General features: G+C 46.9%; 1 pseudogene; it reads right to left on the minus strand.

Annotated features, from left to right (window-relative positions):
- Positions 1-3738: 3738 nt before the first annotated feature.
- On the minus strand, positions 3739-3857 carry LOC139278834 (5S ribosomal RNA; annotated as a pseudogene).
- Positions 3858-7238: the final 3381 nt, after the last annotated feature.

Raw genomic sequence — 7238 nt, forward strand, 5'->3', positions numbered from 1 at the left:
ACGGGACTGGACAGGTTAGATGCAGGATGAATGTTCCTGATGTTGAGGAAGTCCAGAACCAGGGGACACAGTCTAAGAATAAGGGGTAAGCCATTTAGGACTGAGATGAGGAGAAACTTCTTCACTCAGAGAGTTGTTGACCTGTGGAATTCTCTACCGCAGAGAGTTGTTGATGCCACTTCATTGGATATATTCAAGAGGGAGTTAGATATGGCCCTTATGGCTAAAGTGATCAAGAGGTATGGAGAGAAAGCAGGAAAGGGGTACTGAGGGAATGATCAGCCATGATTTTATTGAATGGCAGTGCAGGCTCGAAGGGCCGGATGGCCTACTCCTTCACCTATTTTCTATGTTTCTATAATATGATTGAATTTGATATTAGATTCGAGAGAGAGAAAGTTTTAAATTCAAATAAACTAAACTTTGCAGGGATGAGAAATACATTAATTACAGTGAACAGACAAACAGTGGGAAGTATTCACAAGAAGCATTTGGTACAATACAAAAAAAACACAGACCACTAAAGGGAATGGTAGCATAGTGGTTAAGTTATGTGAATAGTAATTCCCAGAGGCTTAGACTAATGATTCAGAGACATGAGTTCAAATCCCACCACAGCAGCTGTGCAATTTAAATTCAGTTAATTGAATAAAAAGCTAGTATCAGTAATGGTGTCCATGAAACAATTGCATTGTCATAAAAACCCATCTGGTTCACTAATGCCCTTTGGGGAAGGAAATCTGCTCGCCTTACTTGGTCTGGGCTGTATGTGACTCCAGACCCATAGCAATGTGGTTGACTCTTAACTGCCCTCTGAAATGGCCCAGCAAGCCACTCAGTTGTAACAAACTGCTGCAAGAAACAATAATAAGAATAAAATTGGCATCGACCTTCAGACATAGTAAAGGCACATCCAGCCCAGTCGATCCTTCCTCACCAACATCGGGAGAGCTGTCCAACAGACTAGTCAAGCAAGAGCCTGACATAATCATACTCACAGAATCATAAATTTCAGCCAATGTCTCACGCTCCTCCATCACCATCCCTGCATATGTCCTGTCCCACCGGCAGGACAGACCTACCAGTGGTACAGTGCAATACAAGCAATAGGAAGTGGCCCTGGGAGACCTCAAATTTGACTCTGGACCCCATTAAGTCTCATGGCTTCAGGACAAGCATGGGCAAGGATACCTCCTGCTGATTTCCACCCTTGCTCAGCTAATGAATCAGTATTCCTCCATGTTGAACACCACTTGTAAGAAACACAGTGGGTAGTATGGACACAAATTGTACTCTGGGTGGGGGACTTCAATGTCCATCACCACTTCTAATCGAGTTGGCCGAGTCCTAAAGGACATAGCTACCAGACTGGGCCTGCAACAGCTGGTGAAAGAAACAAGAGAAAAACCTACCTGACCTCGTCCTCACCAATCTACCTGTCGCAGATACATCGGTCCATGGCAGTATTGGTAACAGTGAATACCGCACAGTCCTTGTGGAGACAAAGTTCCACCTTCACACCGAGGACACCCTCCATCACGTTGTATGGCACTACCACTGTGCTAAATGGGAAAGATTCAGAACAGATCTAGCAGCTCAAAACTGGCCATCCATGAGGCGCTGTGGCCATCAGCAACAGCTCAGTCAAGCCCGTGTGGTGGCTGGTGTGCAACGGCTACCACATGTTAAAAAAATCCATGCACAGACATCTTCCACCCTTCAACATGTAGTTCAGGACCTGGAATATCAGGTCTTTCATTGAAACACCTGTGAACTCATCCTTTTTTGGCATGGAAGCATCTCATCCTCATTCCGAGGGACTGCTTTGATGGTGATGATGATGAAGAATTGTATTACACCACAATCTGCAACTTCATGGCCTGCCATATCCCTCACTCAACTATTACCATCAAGCCACGGGACAAATCCTGGTTCATTGAGGAGTGTAGAAGAGCATGACAGGAGCAGCACCAGGCATACCTAAAAATGAGGTGCTAACCTGGGGAAGCTGTAACACAGGACTACATGTATGCTAAAAAGTGGAAGCAGCATGCTATAGACTGGGCTAAGTGCTCCCAAAATCAATAGTTCAGATCAAAACTCTGCAGTCCTGCCACATCCAGTTGTGAATGATGGCGAACCATTAAACAACTAATGGGAGCAGGAGGCTCCATGAATATACCCCTCCTCAAAGATTGCGGATCTCAGCATGTGATTTCAAAAGACAAGGCTGAAGTATTTACAACAATCTTCAGCCAGAAGTGCCGAATGGATGATCCATATCGGTCTCCTTCTGAGGTCTCCACTATTACAGAAGCCATTCTTCAGCCAATTCAATTCACTCCAAGTGATATCAAGATACAGCTGAGCGCAATGAATGCAGCAACGGCTATGGGCCCGACAACATCATGCTCCAGAATTAGCCGTGCCTCTAACCAAGCTCTTTCAGTACAGCTAGATCACTGGCATCTATCCGACATTGTGGAAAACTGCCCAGGTATGTCCTATCCAGAAAGAGCAGGACAAATTCTGTTATGTATCGAATAACCCCACGAGGCTAAGTATGATGAGTTAGTTCAGGCATGACCTTACTCCAGTTTATTTATTCTCAAAGTGAGGATTCAACACGGCTGCCAACATTATATACACGGCTTGCACGTATCTGTCAGTGACCATTAGGACTCCCACAGTCGCGCCCTCCGGTGGCAGGTAAAACTCAGTTAACATACATAACATCATTCCCCTCAAAATCCTTGGTACAGGTTGTATTTACAAGTTGAGACGGTCCGGGGCCTTCCACTCCCTGTGATTTTCTCAGTTTGGACCCAAACTTGGGTAAGTTAGCAGGACCATTGCTGCATTGCGGAGCAGTCGGTCTGACAGGTCTGTCGGGGATGGTAGATTCATCTTCGTGAATGACACAAGGGTCAACTGATGGTTGGATGTGTGTTGGTTGGTCGATGATGATGTCATCTTCAATTTGTTCTAGGTTGTCTGTGAATCGCAGTTTGGTTTGGTCGATGTGCCTCTTGCACGTTTGGCCATTTAACAGTTTGACTACAAACACCTTGTTCCCCTCCTTGGCCAAAACCATGCCAGCAACCTACTTTGGACCATGACCATAATTCAGGACAAACATAGAGTCATGAACAGCAATGTCACGTGATACGGTCGCGCAAGCATGGTACCATTGCTGCCGTTGCCTTTTGCTTTCGACATGATCATTGAGATCCGGGTGTACAAGGGAGAGCCTGCTTTTGAGGCCTCTCTTCATTAACAGCTCGGCAGGAGGGACCCCGGAGCGAGTGGGGTCTTGTCCGGTAACTGAGCAGAATGCGGAACAAGCGGGTCTGTAGGGAGCCGTGAGTCACACGTTTTAGGCTCTACTTATTGGTTTGGACAGCCTGCTCCGCTTGACCATTAGATGCGGGTTTGAAAGGGGCAGACCTGACATGCTTGATGCCATTACGGGTCATAAACTCCTGGAATTCCAAACTGGTGAAATACAGTCCGTTGTCGCTGACAAGGACGTCGGGCAGGCCATGGGTGGCGAATATGGCCCGGAGGCTTTCAATAGTGGCTGTGGACGTGCTGGATGACGTGATTATGCATTCAATCCATTTGGAGTAAGCATCCACGACCACTAAAAACATTTTTGCCGAGAAAGGGGCCGTCAAAGTCTATGTGGATCCTTGACCACAGTTTGGAAGGCTATGACTACAACTCTTTTCGGATAAAAGTCTACTGCACCTGGTATTCCCAGGCGGTCTCCCATCCAAGTACTAACCAGGCCTGACTCTGCTTAGTTTCTAAGATCAGATGAGATCGGGCGTCTTCAGACTAGAGTGGCCGTAGGCCGGCTCTGATCACAGACTTGGCAAAGCCTCCACAGGTGCGTTACTTAGTTGCATGCAAATATTGCACTGATGCACGCATGATTCCAAGTCCGAGTCAATGCCGGGCCACCAAACGTGAGACCTGGCAATGGATTTTATCTTGACAATGCCTGGGTGCATACTGTGAAAATCTTGCACAAAAGTTTCCTTGCCTTTTTTTTGGCATAACAACACGATTACCACATAACAAACAATCAGACTGAATAGACAATTCATTTTTGCAGCGGCTATAAGGCTTAATTTCATCCTGTATTTCCCTGGGAATGGCAGACCAATTTCAATTTAGGACACACCTTTTTATGCTTGACAGTACAGGATCCTGGCTGGACCAGGTCCTAATTTGGCGAGCCATGACGGGTGACCCCTCGCTTTCTAAGGCATCCATGACCAGCAGCAAGTCTGCCGGCTGCTGCATTTCCACCCCGGTTGTGGGCAATGGTAGCCGGCTAAGCGCATCGGCACAGTTTTCAGTGCCTGATCTGTGGCGGATGACATAATCATAAGCGGATAATGTCAGCACCCATCTTTGGATCTGGGACAAGGCATTGGTGTTTATACCTTGCTTTCAGAGAAAAATGAAATCAGCGGCTTGTGATTTGTTTCAAGCTCAAACCGAAGTCCAAACAGGTATTGGTGCATTTTCCTAACCCCATATATGCATGCTAATGCCTCTTTCTCTACCATGCTATAGGCTCTTTCAGCTTTAGACAGACTTCTATTCATATGTAACTGGTTGGAGTTTGCCTGATACATTGGTTTGCTGGAGCACACAACCGACCCTATATGATGAGGCGTCGTAGGCCAGCACTGACCGCTTACATGGGTCATAGTGTACCAGTAATTTATTGGAACATAGCAGATTCCTGGCCTTCTCAAAGGCTCTGCCTTGGGATATGCCCCCAACCCAATCTTTACCCTTTCTCAGCAACATGTGCAAGGGCTCTAGCAATGTGCTCAAACTAGGTAGAAAGTTACCAAAATAGTTGAGAAGACTGAGGAACGAACGCAGCTCTGTCATACTCTGGGGTCTAGGTGCATTCTTGATGGCATCTGTCTTCGAATCTGTAGGCCTGATGCCATCTGCTGCAATCTTTCTCCCCAGGAATTCAACTTCTGGTGCCATGAAAATGCACTTGGATCATTTTAGCCTGAGTCCCACTCTGTCCAGACAATGTAGAGCCTCTTCCAGGTTATGCAGGTGTTCAGTGGCATCGTGACCGGTGATCAGGATGTCATCTTGGAAAACGATGGTTTTCGGGACGGACTTCAGCAAACTCTCCATGTTTCTCTGAAATATGTCTGCCGCCGAGCAAATTCTGAAAGGGCATCTGTGGTATATAAACAATCCTTTGTGCGTGTTGATGCGCATTAGTTTTTTCAAAGATTTGACCAGCTCCTGTGTCATGTAAGCGGAGGTCAGGTCCAATTTTGATGAAGGATTTCCCCCGGTAGTGTTGCAAACAGGTCGTCAGCCTTGGGTAACGAGTATGGATCTCATAGAAACATATAAAATTCTGACGGGACTGGACAGGTTAGATGCAGGAAGAATGTTCCCGATGTTGGGGGAGTCCAGAACCAGGGGTCACAGACTAAGGATAAGGGGTAAGCCACTTAGGACCGAGATGAAGAGTTGTTAACCTGTGGAATTCTCTTCCGCAGAGAGTTGTTGATCCCAGTTCGTTAAATATATTCAAGAGGGAGTTGGATATGGCACTTATGGCTAAAGAGATCAAGGGGTATGGAGAGAAAGCAGGAAAGGGGTACTGAGGTGAATGATCAGCCATGATCTTATTGAATTGTGGTGCAGGCTCGAAGGGCCGAATGGCCGACTCCTGCACCTATTTTCTATGTTTCAATTTTTCAATGATCCAGTATCAAGACTCGGTTGATCGTTACCTTGTAGTCGCCGCAGATCCTGACCGGGCCATCACTTTTCAACAGTGGGACAATTGGACTGGCCCATTCGCTGAATTCGCCTGGAGATATGATTCCTTCCCATTGAAGTCTGTCCAGTTCAATCTCGACCTTCTCCCTCATCATGTATGGAACCGCCCGAGCCTTGTGATGGCCGGGTCTTGAATCCGGGCCTAGGTGGACCTGCACCTTGGCCCCGGTGAAGTTGCGATGCCTGGTTCGAACAACGAGGGAAACTTGCTCAGCAATTGAGCACACGAAACGTCATCCACTGATGATAAGGCTTTAATATCATTCCAGTTCCATTTAATTATCTCAAGCCAACTCCTACCAAACAGCGTTGGGCCATTGCCTGGAATGATCCACAACGATAAATCATGCACAGCTCCGTCGTACGATACCTTTACTGCTGCGCTGCCAATGACTGTTATGAGCTCTTTGGTGCAGATACGTAGCTTCGCATTGATTAGACTCAGTTTGGGTCTTTTTGCCTTATCATCCCACAGCTTTTCAAAAGCCCACTGGCTCATTATTGACTGACATGCACCCGTGTCCAATTCCATGGATACTGGAGCCCCATTTAATTTAACTTCCAGCATTATTGGAGTACTTTTGGTAAAAGAATGTATCCCATGCACTTCTTCTTCCTGGACCTTGGGTTGAGTTGCCTGAATCAATCAACCTCAGCCAAGTGGTGTGTCACAGCACGCTTGCTCGGTTGCGGACACATTCGCTGAAGGTGCCCAATTGTTGCACAGCCTTTGCACACATATTGCTTGAATCGGCTTTGATGGGCCCGATTATAGCCCCCGCAATGTCAACAAGGCGAGATTTGATTCACCTCGGATGGCGGACTTTGAGCAGTTACAGGTCGTACAAACATGGACAAGTAGGTCCTGCCATGTGCAGCTCTGCCTGCCGACGATATTATTTGATGCACAGTACTTGCCGGTGAGTTTCGATGCTGGGAAGATATCTGTTTCAAGTTTTCGTCCGTGGACATGCATGCCTGGGTGATCGTGATGGCCCTGCTCAGGTCTAGAGATTCAGCAGCCAGCAGCTTTCGAAGGATGACCTCATGGCCAATGCCAAGCATGTAAAGGTCCCGCAGCATTTCCTCCAATGCAGCTCCCAAGTTGCACGGCCCAGTGAGATGTCTCAAGTCGGTGACAAATACCGCCACATCCTGGCCCTCAGAGCGATTGTGCATATAAAAACTATACCTCGCCATGATGATGCTTTCTTTCGGTTTACAGTGGTTCTGAACCAGTGTCCACAATTCTTCGTAAGTCTTAACCGTTGATCGAGTCGGTGAGAGTAGATTCTTGATAAGGCCATAAATTTTTGACACACAAACGGTGAGGAGAACCGCCCTGCGCTTAATTGCGTTATCGGTTCCTTCCAATCCGTTGGCTACGAATTACTGGT

This window comes from Pristiophorus japonicus, chromosome 1, assembly GCF_044704955.1.
Source record: "Pristiophorus japonicus isolate sPriJap1 chromosome 1, sPriJap1.hap1, whole genome shotgun sequence".
NCBI lineage: Eukaryota > Metazoa > Chordata > Chondrichthyes > Pristiophoridae > Pristiophorus > Pristiophorus japonicus.